Raw genomic sequence first — 15139 nt, 5'->3', positions numbered from 1 at the left:
GAGGACTGAAGGGGGTGTAAGGATCTTCTAGGTCACTGGGTGAGGAGGACTAAAGGGGGTGTGATGGTCTTCTAGGTCACTGGGTGAGGAGGACTGAAGGGGGAGTAAGGGTCTTCTAGGTCACTGGGTGAGGAGGACTAAAGGGGGAGTAAGGATCTTCTAGGTCACTGGGTGAGGAGGACTAAAGGGGGTGTGATGGTCTTCTAGGTCACTGGGTGAGGAGGACTGAAGGGGGAGTAAGGGTCTTCTAGGTCACTGGGTGAGGAGGACTGAAGGGGGTGTGATGATCTAGGTCACTGGGTGAGGAGGACTGAAGGGGGTGTGATGATCTAGGTCACTGGGTGAGGAGGACTGAAGGGGGTGTGATGATCTAGGTCACTGGGTGAGGACGACTGAAGGGGGTGTGATGATCTAGGTCACTGGGTGAGGACGACTGAAGGGGGTGTGATGATCTAGGTCACTGGGTGAGGAGGACTGAAGGGGGTGTGATGGTCTTCTAGGTGGCTGGGTGAGGAGGACTAAAGGGGGAGTAAGGGTCTTCTAGGTCACTGGGTGAGGAGGACTGAAGGGGGTGTGATGATCTAGGTCACTGGGTGAGGACGACTGAAGGGGGTGTGATGGTCTTCTAGGTGGCTGGGTGAGGAGGACTAAAGGGGGAGTAAGGGTCTTCTAGGTCACTGGGTGAGGAGGACTGAAGGGGGTGTGATGATCTAGGTCACTGGGTGAGGAGGACTGAAGGGGGTGTGATGATCTTCTAGGTCACTTGGTGAGGAGGACTAAAGGGGGTGTAAGGGTCTTCTAGGTGGCTGGGTGAGGAGGACTGAAGGGGGTGTGATGGTCTTCTAGGTGGCTGGGTGAGGAGGACTAAAGGGGGTGTAAGGGTCTTCTAGGTCACTGGGTGAGGAGGACTGAAGGGGGTGTGATGATCTAGGTCACTGGGTGAGGAGGACTGAAGGGGGTGTGATGATCTTCTAGGTCACTGGGTGAGGAGGACTAAAGGGGGAGTAAGGGTCTTCTAGGTGGCTGGGTGAGGAGGACTGAAGGGGGTGTGATGGTCTTCTAGGTGGCTGGGTGAGGAGGACTAAAGGGGGAGTAAGGGTCTTCTAGGCCACTGGGTGAGGAGGACTGAAGGGGGTGTGATGGTCTTCTAGGTGGCTGGGTGAGGAGGACTAAAGGGGGAGTAAGGGTCTTCTAGGTCACTGGGTGAGGAGGACTGAAGGGGGTGTGATGGTCTTCTAGGTGGCTGGGTGAGGAGGACTAAAGGGGGAGTAAGGGTCTTCTAGGTCACTGGGTGAGGAGGACTGAAGGGGGTGTGATGATCTAGGTCACTGGGTGAGGAGGACTGAAGGGGGTGTGATGATCTAGGTCACTGGGTGAGGAGGACTGAAGGGGGTGTGATGATCTAGGTCACTGGGTGAGGAGGACTGAAGGGGGTGTGATGGTCTTCTAGGTGGCTGGGTGAGGAGGACTAAAGGGGGTGTAAGGGTCTTCTAGGTCACTGGGTGAGGAGGACTGAAGGGGGTGTGATGATCTAGGTCACTGGGTGAGGAGGACTGAAGGGGGTGTGATGATCTTCTAGGTCACTTGGTGAGGAGGACTAAAGGGGGTGTAAGGGTCTTCTAGGTGGCTGGGTGAGGAGGACTGAAGGGGGTGTGATGGTCTTCTAGGTGGCTGGGTGAGGAGGACTAAAGGGGGAGTAAGGGTCTTCTAGGTCACTGGGTGAGGAGGACTGAAGGGGGTGTGATGATCTAGGTCACTGGGTGAGGACGACTGAAGGGGGTGTGATGGTCTTCTAGGTGGCTGGGTGAGGAGGACTAAAGGGGGAGTAAGGGTCTTCTAGGTCACTGGGTGAGGAGGACTGAAGGGGGTGTGATGATCTAGGTCACGGTGAGGAGGACTGAAGGGGGTGTGATGATCTAGGTCACTGGGTGAGGAGGACTGAAGGGGGTGTGATGGTCTTCTAGGTGGCTGGGTGAGGAGGACTAAAGGGGGTGTAAGGGTCTTCTAGGTCACTGGGTGAGGAGGACTGAAGGGGGTGTGATGATCTAGGTCACTGGGTGAGGAGGACTGAAGGGGGTGTGATGATCTAGGTCACTGGGTGAGGACGACTGAAGGGGGTGTGATGGTCTTCTAGGTGGCTGGGTGAGGAGGACTAAAGGGGGAGTAAGGGTCTTCTAGGTCACTGGGTGAGGAGGACTGAAGGGGGTGTGATGATCTAGGTCACTGGGTGAGGAGGACTGAAGGGGGTGTGATGATCTAGGTCACTGGGTGAGGAGGACTGAAGGGGGTGTGATGGTCTTCTAGGTGGCTGGGTGAGGAGGACTAAAGGGGGTGTAAGGGTCTTCTAGGTCACTGGGTGAGGAGGACTGAAGGGGGTGTGATGATCTAGGTCACTGGGTGAGGAGGACTGAAGGGGGTGTGATGATCTTCTAGGTCACTTGGTGAGGAGGACTAAAGGGGGTGTAAGGGTCTTCTAGGTGGCTGGGTGAGGAGGACTAAAGGGGGTGTGATGGTCTTCTAGGTCACTGGGTGAGGAGGACTGAAGGGGGTGTGATGGTCTTCTAGGTGGCTGGGTGAGGAGGACTAAAGGGGGTGTGATGATCTAGGTCACTGGGTGAGGAGGACTAAAGGGGGTGTAAGGGTCTTCTAGGTGGCTGGGTGAGGAGGACTAAAGGGGGTGTAAGGGTCTTCTAGGTGGCTGGGTGAGGAGGACTGAAGGGGGTGTGATGATCTAGGTCACTGGGTGAGGAGGACTGAAGGGGGTGTGATGGTCTTCTAGGTCACTGGGTGAGGAGGACTGAAGGGGGTGTGATGGTCTTCTAGGTGGCTGGGTGAGGAGGACTAAAGGGGGTGTAAGGGTCTTCTAGGTCACTGGGTGAGGAGGACTGAAGGGGGTGTGATGATCTAGGTCACTGGGTGAGGAGGACTGAAGGGGGTGTGATGATCTTCTAGGTCACTTGGTGAGGAGGACTAAAGGGGGTGTAAGGGTCTTCTAGGTGGCTGGGTGAGGAGGACTAAAGGGGGTGTGATGGTCTTCTAGGTCACTGGGTGAGGAGGACTGAAGGGGGTGTGATGGTCTTCTAGGTGGCTGGGTGAGGAGGACTAAAGGGGGTGTGATGATCTAGGTCACTGGGTGAGGAGGACTAAAGGGGGTGTAAGGGTCTTCTAGGTGGCTGGGTGAGGAGGACTAAAGGGGGTGTAAGGGTCTTCTAGGTGGCTGGGTGAGGACGACTGAAGGGGGTGTGATGATCTAGGTCACTGGGTGAGGAGGACTGAAGGGGGTGTGATGGTCTTCTAGGTCACTGGGTGAGGAGGACTGAAGGGGGTGTGATGATCTTTTAGGTCACTTGGTGAGGAGGACTAAAGGGGGTGTAAGGGTCTTCTAGGTGGCTGGGTGAGGAGGACTAAAGGGGGTGTGATGGTCTTCTAGGTCACTGGGTGAGGACGACTAAAGGGGGTGTAAGGGTCTTCTAGGTGGCTGGGTGAGGAGGACTGAAGGGGGTGTAAGGGTCTTCTAGGTGGCTGGGTGAGGAGGACTGAAGGGGGTGTGATGGTCTTCTAGGTGGCTGGGTGAGGAGGACTAAAGGGGGTGTAAGGGTCTTCTAGGTGGCTGGGTGAGGAGGACTGAAGGGGGTGTGATGGTCTTCTATGGTTACTGGGTGAGGAGGACTAAAGGGGGTGTAAGGGTCTGCTACGGTTACTGGATGAGATGGACTGAAGGGAGTGTGAGGGTCTGCTGGGGGTCACTGAAAAGGGGTGTGAGGGTTTGCTGGTGTAACTGATGGGGAGGTTTTCTTTTTTTTGTACATCAGATGGTGATTCTGGTGTAAAGAAAAGTCAGGCTGCATTCACATTACGTTTAGGCACTATGGCTGCCGGGTCCGGCTGGGAAATTTCAAAACTGGCGCCGAAACCCATTCACTTTAAAGGGGTACTCCAGAAATCTTCTCCCCTATATAGTGGATAAGATGTCTGATCATGGGGATCCCGCTGCTGGGGACCCCAGAAATCTCTCCTGCAGCACCACCGTTCAACAGCTGCACGGAGCTAAGAACGCTCCTTGGCTGATGACGGGCGATACAGGGGCCAGAGTATTGTGATGTCATGTCCCCATCCCCTTAATGCAAGCCTATGGGAGGGGGCATGACTGCCACCACCCTCCTCCCATAAGCTTGCATTGAGGGGCGGAGCATGACATACCTCTTTAATGAGCCGACCGGAGATAGCCAACCGGAGTCACTATATAATTTTTTTCCTGTATCCAGTTTTGTGAGTAGACTTAAAGGAGAACTACGGGATTGAAAATTTTATCACCTATGCTAAGGATAGGGGATAAGTTTCCGATCGCGGGGGGTCCGACCGCTTGGGCCCCCCACGATCTCCCGTACGGGGCCACGGCTCTCTGCATAGAGAGCGCGTGTCGACCACCGCACGAGGCGGCGGCTGACACGCGCCCTCCATTTACTGCTATGGGAGAGCCGAAGCGCTGCCTTCGGCAATTTCCGGCTCTCCCATAGCAGTGTATGGAGGGGGCGTGTCGGCCGCTGCTATTGCGGTGGTCAACACGCCCTCTCTAACCAGAGAGCCGGGGCCCCCTACGGGAGATCGCGGGGGGGTCCGACCGCTGGGGCCTTAGGATAGGGGATACATTTTCAATCCCGTAGTTCTCCTTTAAACCGTGGTATGGGTTTCGGCGCCGGTCCAGCTGGCATACAGGAGCTCCCAGTTTTGAAATTTCCCAGCCGGATATGGCAGCTGTAGTGCCTATACGTAATGTGAATGCAGCCTTATTGGGGAATAAGTGTATAAAAAAAAATAAACTATGCAGAAGAAAAGCTGACCAGTTGCCCATCAAAACCAATCTGATCACTTTTTTAATTTTGAAAAGGCCTCTGAAAAAAAATCTGATATGGGCAACTGGTCAACTTTTCTTCTGAACAGGTTTTAATAAATATCCCCTATTTTTCTGTTTGTGGTATGGGAAACATGGTGTAGTGGGGATTACCTTTCAACTGGCATATGAGAGAGCTGGTTTGCATATTCTATCTTGCCAGAATTCCCAGTGGCGCATTAACCCCTTAAGGGCCAAGCATTTTTCAGTTTTTGCACTTTTGTTTTTTCCTCGTCACATTTTAAAAATCATAACCCTTTTAATTTTGCACCTAAAAATCAATATGACGGCTTATTTTTTGTGCCACCAATTCTACTTTGTAATGACATCAGTCATTTTACCCGAAAATCTAAGGCGAAATGGGGCAAAAAAAATCATTGTGCAAAAAAAAAATGGAAGAAAACACCATTTTGTAACTTTTGGGGGCTTCCATTTCTATGCAGTAAATTTTTCAGTAAAAATTACACCTTATCTTTATTCTGTAGGTCCATACGATTAAAATGATCCCCTACTTATATAGGTTTGATTTTGTTGTACTTCTGAAAAAAATCATAACTACGTGCAGGAAAATGTATACGTTTAAAATTGTCATCTTCTGACCCCTATAACTTTATTTTTCCATGTGTGGGGCGGTATGAGGGCTCATTTTTATGCGCCGTGATCTGAAGTTTTTAGCAGTACCATTTTTGTTTTGATCAGACTTTTTGATCGTATTTAAATTTTTTTATGGTATAAAAAGTCACCAAAAATACGCTATTTTGGACTTTGGATTTTTTTTGCGCATACACCATTGACCACGCAGTTTAATTAACTATATATATTTTTATAGTTCAGACATTTACACACGGCGATACCACATATGTTCTATATTTTTTTAATGGGAAAAGGGGGGTGATTCAAACTTTTATTAGGGAGGGGGTTAAATCATCTTTATTTTTATTTTTTCACTCTTTTTTTTTTTTTTTTGCAATGTTATAGCCCCGATAGGGGACTATAACATGCAGTACATTGATTCAATACATTGCTCAATGCATTGCAATGCAATGGCAAAGATCAGTGTTATCGGCGGTTGATTGCTCAAGCCTAGATTTCAGGCTTGGAGCTATCAACCGCCAATCGGGCGCACAGGAGGCAGGAAAGGCGCCCTCCTGTTGTGTTCTAGCTTATCGGGGCATCGCGATTTTACCGACTGAGCTGCCGGGAAGCCTTTACTTTCACTTTAGATGCGGCAATCAAGTTTGATCGCTGTGTCTAAGGTGTTAATGCCGGACATCAGCCCGATCGGAGATGTCTGGCATTAGCCGTGGGTCCTGGTTGCTTATAGCTTTTTTATAAACGTTTATAAATGTCTATATGCGGCATGTGGTTAAAGGGGTACTCCGGTGCTTAGACAGCTTATCCCCTATCCAAAGGATAGGGGATAAGATGCCTGACCGCGGGAGTCACTCCGCCCCTCAATGCAAGCCTATGGGAGGGGGCGTGATAGCTGTCACGCCCCCTCCCGTAGGCATGCATTGAGGGGCGGAGCGTAACGTCACAGGGGGGCGGAGGCGTGACGTCACACGCCGTCCGCCCTGTGGTCGCCCGTAATCAGACCCGGAGCGAACACGCTCCGGGGACTGATTACAAACGTGGTGTCGCGTGCAAGATCACGGGGGTCCCCAGCGGCGGTACTCCCGCGGTCAGGCATCTTATCCCCTATCCTTTGGATAGGGGATAAGATGTCTAAGCACCAGAGTACCCCTTTAAAGAGTACCTGTGACCAAACTAAACTTTTAATATATTGTTCCTTATGTAAGACTCTGCTATTTACTTGCTGTTGAAATTCTCTATAAGCTTTTATTGTGAAAAAACGGCCACTAGGTGGCTCTGTTCTGTTTGGTCTCTGTTCTGTTTGGTCTTCTCCCTGTTAGTTTGGTCTCCTCCCTGATTGGCAAGAGACCAAACTCAGGAAGTACGTGCGGGGCATGGTGAGGCACAGCTCTCACAGGCTTCAGTGATGTCGAGCCTGCTGGGAAACGCCCATTTTCTCCTGCCAGGAGCTCACACAATGTATGATACAAAGCTTTTTAAAGCTCGGGGGAAAAAATGTAAGGTCGGGTGTTCGGGGTGGTTAGGGAATATAATCAGAGTTAGTTTAGAAAATATGGTTTGATGACAGGTGCTATTAAAGAGTACCTGTCACCAAATAAACTTTTTTCAATTAACTCAGTCTATGATCCCTAACTCCACCTCTCCCATCGTAAAAAAAAAAAAAAATTCAGAGCTTTAAAAAGCTCTGTATCTTACCTTTATTTTTGCTCACATAGTTCAATCTCCCAGCAGGAGAAAGTACGTTTTCCCCAGCAGGTATGAAATCACTGAAGCCTGCTGGAGGACCATTTCTGCCCTCAAATCTTTGCAGTGCTGAGATGAAGAGAAGACCTCTGGCGGCTCTGTGCAGCTTTCAGTGAGGCTCTGTGCAGCTTTCAGTGAGGCTCTGAGCATCTTTCAGTGTGTGCAGCTTTCAGTGAGGCTCTGTGCAGCTGTCAATCAAGCTCAGAGCTGCAAGAAGCACTTCCTGAGTTTGGTCTCCTGCCAGGCCAGGAGGAGACAAAACTCATTGAATTAATTGCAGCAGGGACCAGAACAGAGCCACCTAGTGGCCGATGTTGATAATTTTAAAAACAAGTGAATGGCAAAGTGTCTGCTAATTACACAAGGAACACTATATTAAAAGTTTTATTTGGTGAAAGGTACTCTTTAATGGTCTATAAGTCTCCACACACCATTATGACTCTGTCCTCAAGGAACAACCTTACCCATCAAAGGAACAAACACGGGCCTGGAATAGATGCCATCTAGGCTATCATATGCACTGAATATTTCATACAGGATGGCTAGGTTCACACTGCAGAATCTCCAGCAGAAATTCCAAGTGCGACCAGTGACTAATTAGTCAGTGTTAGGACCGCGCATACATTGCTGCCCCCATGGACTATGGGGGAGATTTATCAAAACCTGTCCAGAGGAAAAGTTGCTGAGTTGCCCATAGAAACCAATCAGATCACTTCTTTCATTTTTGAAAAGGCCTCTGAAAAATGAAAGAAGTGATCTGATTGGTTGCTATGGGCAACTCAGCAACATTTCCTCTGGACAGGTTTTGATAAATCTCCCCCAATGTCCCCATGATTATAAAAGAAAAAAAAGTGCATTACAGCTCTTCTACACAGGAGTCTTCCTTTCCCACTTTTTTCTCTTTTAATTATACTGCTAACCCCAGCATTATTCTAGCTGCATCACAGTTCAGTTTTATCTATACATTTTGAACTTTTCATTATGACAGCTTTGTCAGGTGTTAATGTTGAGGCTACGCGCATTAGCCTCACACAGAGTGGCAATGCAGGGCCCCATTTGGGAGATCGCGGGGGGTCCCAGCGGTCAAACCCGCTGCGATCAGACACTTATCCCCTATAGGGGATAAGTTGTATTTTGCTGCAGATGTCCTTTAACCCTTGTAGGCTGACCAGCACCAGCTATAGGAGCTGCTTACTTCCCCTGACTGTTTAACCCGTTGGGGACGGAGGGCGTATGGATACGCCCTCGCGTCCCGTCACGTAAGGACGGAGGGCTTACCTGTACGCCCTCCGCATTTCCGATCACCGCCGCTCGCCGGACGGTGATTGGACCGGAATGACTGCTGAAATTATTCAGCAGGCATCCCGTGCCAATGCCCAGGGGGGTCCTGAGAACCCCCATGTCGGTGATCGCCGCATATCGCCGGTGAATTCACACCGCCGATTTGCGGCTATTCTGGGTCATAAGGGTCTACGGTGACCCGGAAAATAAGGGGGTGTCCAAGACACCCTCGATCCCCCTGAAGAGATAGGAGTAAGGTGGCAGGTGTGCCACCCCTCCTATCCCTGCTATTGGTCGTCAAGAAGCGACAACCAATAGCAGATCGGGGTCAGGAGGGTTAACTTTTTGTTTCCCCGTTCTGCCCACCCACAATAGGCGGGGCAGAATGGGGAAACCGAGGAGGACCGACACCGAAGATCCACTTACCCTTCGGCGGAGGCGACAATCAGTGGCGGGGATCGCTGCAGAAGAGGATGGCGATGCGGCTCCCTGGGTCCTATGGAAGCCGGTGAGTTGCCTAGCAACATCTGGAGGGCTACAGTTTGAGACCACTATATAGTGGTCTCTACACTGTAGCCCTCCAGATGTTGCAAAACTACAACTCCCAGCATGCCCAGACAGCTGTTTGCTGTGTGAGCATGCTGGAATTTGCAGTTTTGTAACAGCTGGAGGGCTACAGTTTGGAGATCACTATGCAGTGGTCTATAAACTGTGGCCCTCTAGATCTTGCAAAACTACAACTCCCTGCATGCCCACACAGCAGTTTGCTGTCTGGGCATGCTGGGATTTGTAGTTTTGCAACATCTGGAGGGCCACAGTTTGGAGATCACTGTGCAGTGGTCTCTAAACTGTAGCCCTCCAGATGTTGCAAAATTGCAAATCCCAGCATGCCCAAACAGCTGTCTCAGCATGCTGGGAGTTGTAGTTGCGTACCTCCAGCTGTTGCATAACTACATCTCCCAGCATGCCCTTCTGTGATCAGTACATGCTGGGAGTTGTAGTTTTGTAACAGCTGGAGGCACACTGGTTGGAAAATACTGAGTTAGGTAACAGAACCTAACTGAAGGTTTTCCAACCAGAGTGCCTCCAGCTGTTGCAAAAGTACAACTCCCAGCATGCATGGTCCATCAGTACATGCTGGGAGTTGTAGTTTTGATACAGCTGGAGGTTTGCCCCCCCCCCCCCATGTGAATGTACAGAGTACAAATTTTCCACCGCAGTGCAAACTCCTAGCGGGAAACTCACCGTAAACCGCCGCCAGTGCGAATGCACCCTAAAAACACTACACTATTACATAATAAAGGGTAAAACACTACATATACACCCCCCTTACACAAACACTACATATACACCCCCCTTACACTGCCCCCCCCCCCCCCAATAAAAATGAAAACGTATTGTACGGCAGTGTTTCCAAAATGGAGCCTCCAGCTGTTACAAAACAACAACATTTCCGGACAGCCACTGACTGTCCAGGCATGCTGGGAGTTTAGCAACAGCTGGAGGTACCCTGTTTGGGAATCACTGGTGTAGAATACCCCTATGTTCACCCCTATGCAATCCCTAATTTAGTCCTCAAATACGCATGGCGCTCTCTCACTTCGGAGCCCTGTCGTATTTCAAGGAAACAGTTTAGGGTCACATATGTGGTATTTCCGTACTCGGGAGAAATTGCACTACAAATTTTGAGGGGCTTTTTCTCCTTTTACCCCTTATGAAAAGGAAAAGTTGGGGGCTACACCAGCCTGTTAGTGTAAAAAAAAAATAATAATAATTTTACATTAACATGCTGGTGTTGCCCCATACTTTTTATTTTCACAAGAGGTAAAAGAGGTAAAAGGAAAACAAGATCATCAAAATTTGTAACACAATTTCTCCTGAGTACGGAAATACCCCATATGTGGGCGTAAAATGCTCTGTGGGCGCACAACAAGGCTCAGGAGTGAGAGCGCACTATGTACAGTTGAGGCCTAAATTGATGATTTGCACAGGGCTGGCTGATTTTACAGCGGTTCTGACAAACTCAAAAAATAAATACCTACGCGTGACCCCATTTTGGAAACTACACCCCTCACAGAACGTTACAAGGGGTATAGTGCGCCTTAAAACCCCACAGGTTAAAGTTGGATGGGAAAATGAAGAAAAAAGTTTTTTCAAAAAACTCACCGTACCCCTTGTTACGTTCCTTGAGGGGTGTAGTTTTCAAAATAGTATGCCATGTGTTTTTTTTTTTTTGCTGTTCTGGCACCATAGGGGCTTCCTAAATGCGACATGCCCCCCAAAAAACATTTCAGCTAAATTTGCTTTCCAAAAGCCAAATGTGACTCCTTCTCTTCTGAGCATTGTAGTTCACCTACAGAGCATTTTACGTCCTAACATGGAGTATTTCCATACTCAGAAGAGATGAGGTTACAAATTTTGGGGGGCATTTTCTCCCATTACCCCTTGTAAAATGGAAATTTGGGGAAAAAAAACAGCACTTCAGTGAAAAATTTTTTTTTCATTTACACATCAACACACATGTGGGGTGTTAAGGCTTACTGACAAAACTGAACTGGTCCCTGAAAAATTCAGATTTTGAAAAATTTGAAAATTGCTACTGAACTTTGAAGCCCTCTGATGTCTTCCAAAAGTAAAAACATGCCAACTTTATGATGAAAACATAAAGTAGACATATTGTATTTTTGAATCAATATATAATTTATTTGGAATGTCTATTTTCCTTACAGGCAGAGAGCTTCAAAGTCCGAAAAATTCAAAATTTTCTATTTTTTCATCAAATTTTTGAATTTTTCACCAAGAAATGATGCAAGTATCGACGAAAATTTACCACTGACATAAAGTAGAATATGTAATGAAAAAACAATCTCGGAATCAGAACAAAAAGTAAAAGCATCCCAGAGTTATTAATGCTTAAAGTGACAAAAAATGCTCCCGTCCTTAGGGTTATAATGGGCTCCGTCCCCCAAGGGGTTAGAGTGGAAAACTTATTTTTTTTTTACATCAACTAGTACCAGAAAGTAACAGATTTGTAAATTACTTCTATTAAAAAATCTTAATCCTTTCAGTACTTATTAGCTGCTGAATACTACAGAGGAAATTATTTTCTTTTTGGAACACAGAGCTCTCTGCTGACATCATGAGCACAGTGCTCTCTGCTGTCATCTCTGTCCATTGAACACAGAGCTCTCTGCTGACATCATGAGCACAATGCTCTCTGCTGACATCTCTGTCCATTTTAAGAACTGTCCCCATAGAAAATCCCCATAGCAAACATATGTTGCTCTGGACAGTTCCTAAAATGGACAGAGATGTCAGCAGAGAGCATGCTGTGTTCCAAAAAGAACCTCTGTAGTATTTACCAGATAATAAGTACTGGAAGGATTACAATTTTTTAATAGAAGTAATTTACAAATCTGTATAACTTTCTGGCAACAGTTGATTTAAAATAAAAAAAGTTTTCCACCGGAGTACCCCTTTAATCCACACTGGACTGCCATTACCACCAGGCTGCTGATCTGTTGGACCAGCCTCACCACTACCGTATCCCTGATGCTTGGCATCAGGGCTGTCTGGCCTGCCTAGCCAGCCATTACCAGCCATACCAGGACCACTCTTGGGGTAGCAACCTGGTATATTTTACCAGCAGAAATCCAGCATCCATATCCTCGCTCGGGTGAAAGCCTAGATGATACCCCGCTCCCTAGTTTGTCCCTAAGTCAAACCATTATAGGGGTGTAAAGTTAGTATAGTTCATAATATAGTGTCTGTACCAGTCTCTGATGGCTGGTCTCCCATTTTTCTGTGATCATTGCTCTGAATGTTCATTTTTAACAGCATACGAAATGACTCCTGTCTCAGGTATTCCCAGGATGCAGAGCGAGACACTACCTTAACCGAGCGTTTTTCCACTTTCGTTTTTTCCTCCTTACCTTTTAAAAATCATAAACCTTTCAATTTTGCACCTAAAAATCCATATGATGGCTTATTTTTTGCGCCACCAATTCTACTTTGTAATGACATCAGTTATTTTACCCAAAAATCTACGGCGAAACAAAAAACAAAATCATTGTGTGACAAAATTGAAGAAAAAAACGCCATTTTGTAACTTTTGGGGGCTTCCGTTTCTAAAAAAATTTCGGTAAAGTGTTAATAAGATCATTTAACCCCTTCCATACTAAAAGTCAGAATCACCCCCCCCCCCCCCTTCTCAATAAAAAAAAAACAAACGGTGGAAATAAAAATAGACATATGTGCGACGTGCATAAATGTCTGAACTATAAAAATATATTGTTAATTAAACCGCATGGTCAATGGCGTACGCGCAAAAAAATTCAAAAGTTCAAAATAGCGTATTTTTGGTCCCTTTTTATACCATAAACAAGTTAATAAAAAGCGATCAAAAATTCCAATCAAAACAAAAATGATACCGACTAAAACATAAGATCATGGCGCAAAAAATGACCCTCATACATCCCCATACGCGGAAAAATAAAAAAAGTTATAGGGGGTCAGAAGACGACATTTTTAAACGTACAGTATACATTTTCCTGCATGCAGTTATGATTTTTTCCAGAAGTACGGCAAAATCATTAAGGGGGTTAATGAATATATTAAATAGAATAGGACCCATGACTGACCCCTGTGGTACCCCACTAGTAACAATCACCAAATCATAATAAGTACCATTAATAACCACCCTCTGTTTCCTATCACTGAGCCAGTTACTTACCCACTTACACACATTCTCCCCCAGCCCAATCCTTCTCATTTTATGCACCAATCTTTTATTTGGCACCGTATCAAATGCTTTGGAAAAATCCAGATATACGACATCCAGCGATTCCCCCTGGTCCAATCTGGAGCTCGCCTCCTCATAAAAGCTGATCAGGTTAGTTTGACAGGACCGATCGCTCAAAGCCATGTTGATATGGAGTCATACATTTATTTTTATCACGATACTCCAAAATAGCATCTCTTAGAAAACTCTCAAACAATTTACATACAACGGAGGTTAAACTAACAGGTCTATAATCCTGGGGTCACTTTTTGACCCCTTTTTAAATATTGCGACCACATATGCTATGTGCCAGTCCTGGTGAGTCGTGACATCACGATACTTCGGCCCCTGGGTTGTTATGCACCTACCCATAGACTTGCATTGAGGGGGCAAGGCATGACGTCACATGGGGTGGAGTCGTGACATCAAAATACTCAGGCCCTGTGGTCGTAACGCTTCACACTCAGAGCCTCCAGCGCTGCAGAGAGCTCACAAAGGTGGGTGCTGAATGAAAGATTGAGGGGGTCCCCAGTGGCAGGACCCCCGCGATCAGACATCTTATCCCCTATCCTTTGGATAGGGGATAAGATGTCTTAGGGCCAGAGTACCCCTTTACACTCAACAAATCCCTTGTGTGTATGCCATGGTATACATTAGCATACTATTCTGGTGGTATGCCAATATAAACCATAGAGTATAACTTTTACACATGAACATAGCCTTAGGAGAGGTTCATACAATAAAAAAAAAAAAAAAATAAGGAAAAAAAAAATTGCTTCAAAAACTGCCTCTGTTTTTAATGCTTCTTTTGATGTGGTTTTTCATGTGGCTTTTTAGGCATTTCATTTAAAGAATACCTCTCATGATCTTGTTAAATTTCATAATCCTCCCAGTTCACTGCCCCCATCATGATAAACCACCCCCTGCCTTTATTTTTATTATTTTTTTTAGTTTTCTACCTTGATCATTTGAAGCCATACAGGGGAGAACTTCCTCCCTCACTCTGCTACACACAGCCCAGAGCAGTCCAGTGTGAGATGAGCTATGATTGGCTAAGACTGCACACACACCCCTCAGCACACCAGACTGCATTTCCCGTGTTTGGACTTCTGCCAGGCCAGCAGGAGTCCAATGTCTGTGAAAAGATGGGGCAGCTTTTTTAAACACAAATAAAACATAGAAAACTTTTTTTTTTAAACAAAGTACATTAGAAAGATTTTCTATTTACCATAAGGAGTGCAATAGCAAAAATTAGTTTTAATGAGAGAGCCCATTAAAGGTCCCATTAATTTCCACGTGAATTAGAAGTTGCGCCTGACACATGCAGTGCGCATCTCTCTCACTGGCCGCCACATATATGAAAGCTTCAACTGGCAGACTCTTTGTCTCATATTATTCTCCATATTGGATTCTTCTACTTGCACGCTACCTGAGGAAGGGCATATTTACCCGAAAATGTCGTACATCATATGCACAGCTACAGTATTATGGTATAATAAAATCATCATCCTGATGTGCTGTCTTCACCTATATTGATGCGGTTCTGAGGCCAGTCACTAAGGTCGGGCGCCCTGCCAGTATAACACATAAAGGGAGTTGTGCTCCCTGGTGTATATGACAATTTGTTAGAGTAACATTCCTTTTTTTTTTTAACGCTGAATTTCAACACTGTTTTAATGCTTTCATGACCATTCTGAATTGAAGTCAGTAGAGGTTTGAAACCGCATGTTTTTCAGGTGTTTTAGGCTCTTTTTTTGCCCATCATAAGGGACAGAGCTGGTTCTCTCAGTCAGTGCCGGTCCTAGAAGTTGGATCCTCTTTCACAAAGTGATGGCTAAGGATATGAGCAC

The sequence above is a fragment of the Hyla sarda genome, chromosome 6 (assembly GCF_029499605.1).
Source record: "Hyla sarda isolate aHylSar1 chromosome 6, aHylSar1.hap1, whole genome shotgun sequence".
NCBI classification, from domain to species: Eukaryota; Metazoa; Chordata; class Amphibia; order Anura; family Hylidae; genus Hyla; species Hyla sarda.
This window is presented reverse-complemented; position numbering follows the sequence as displayed.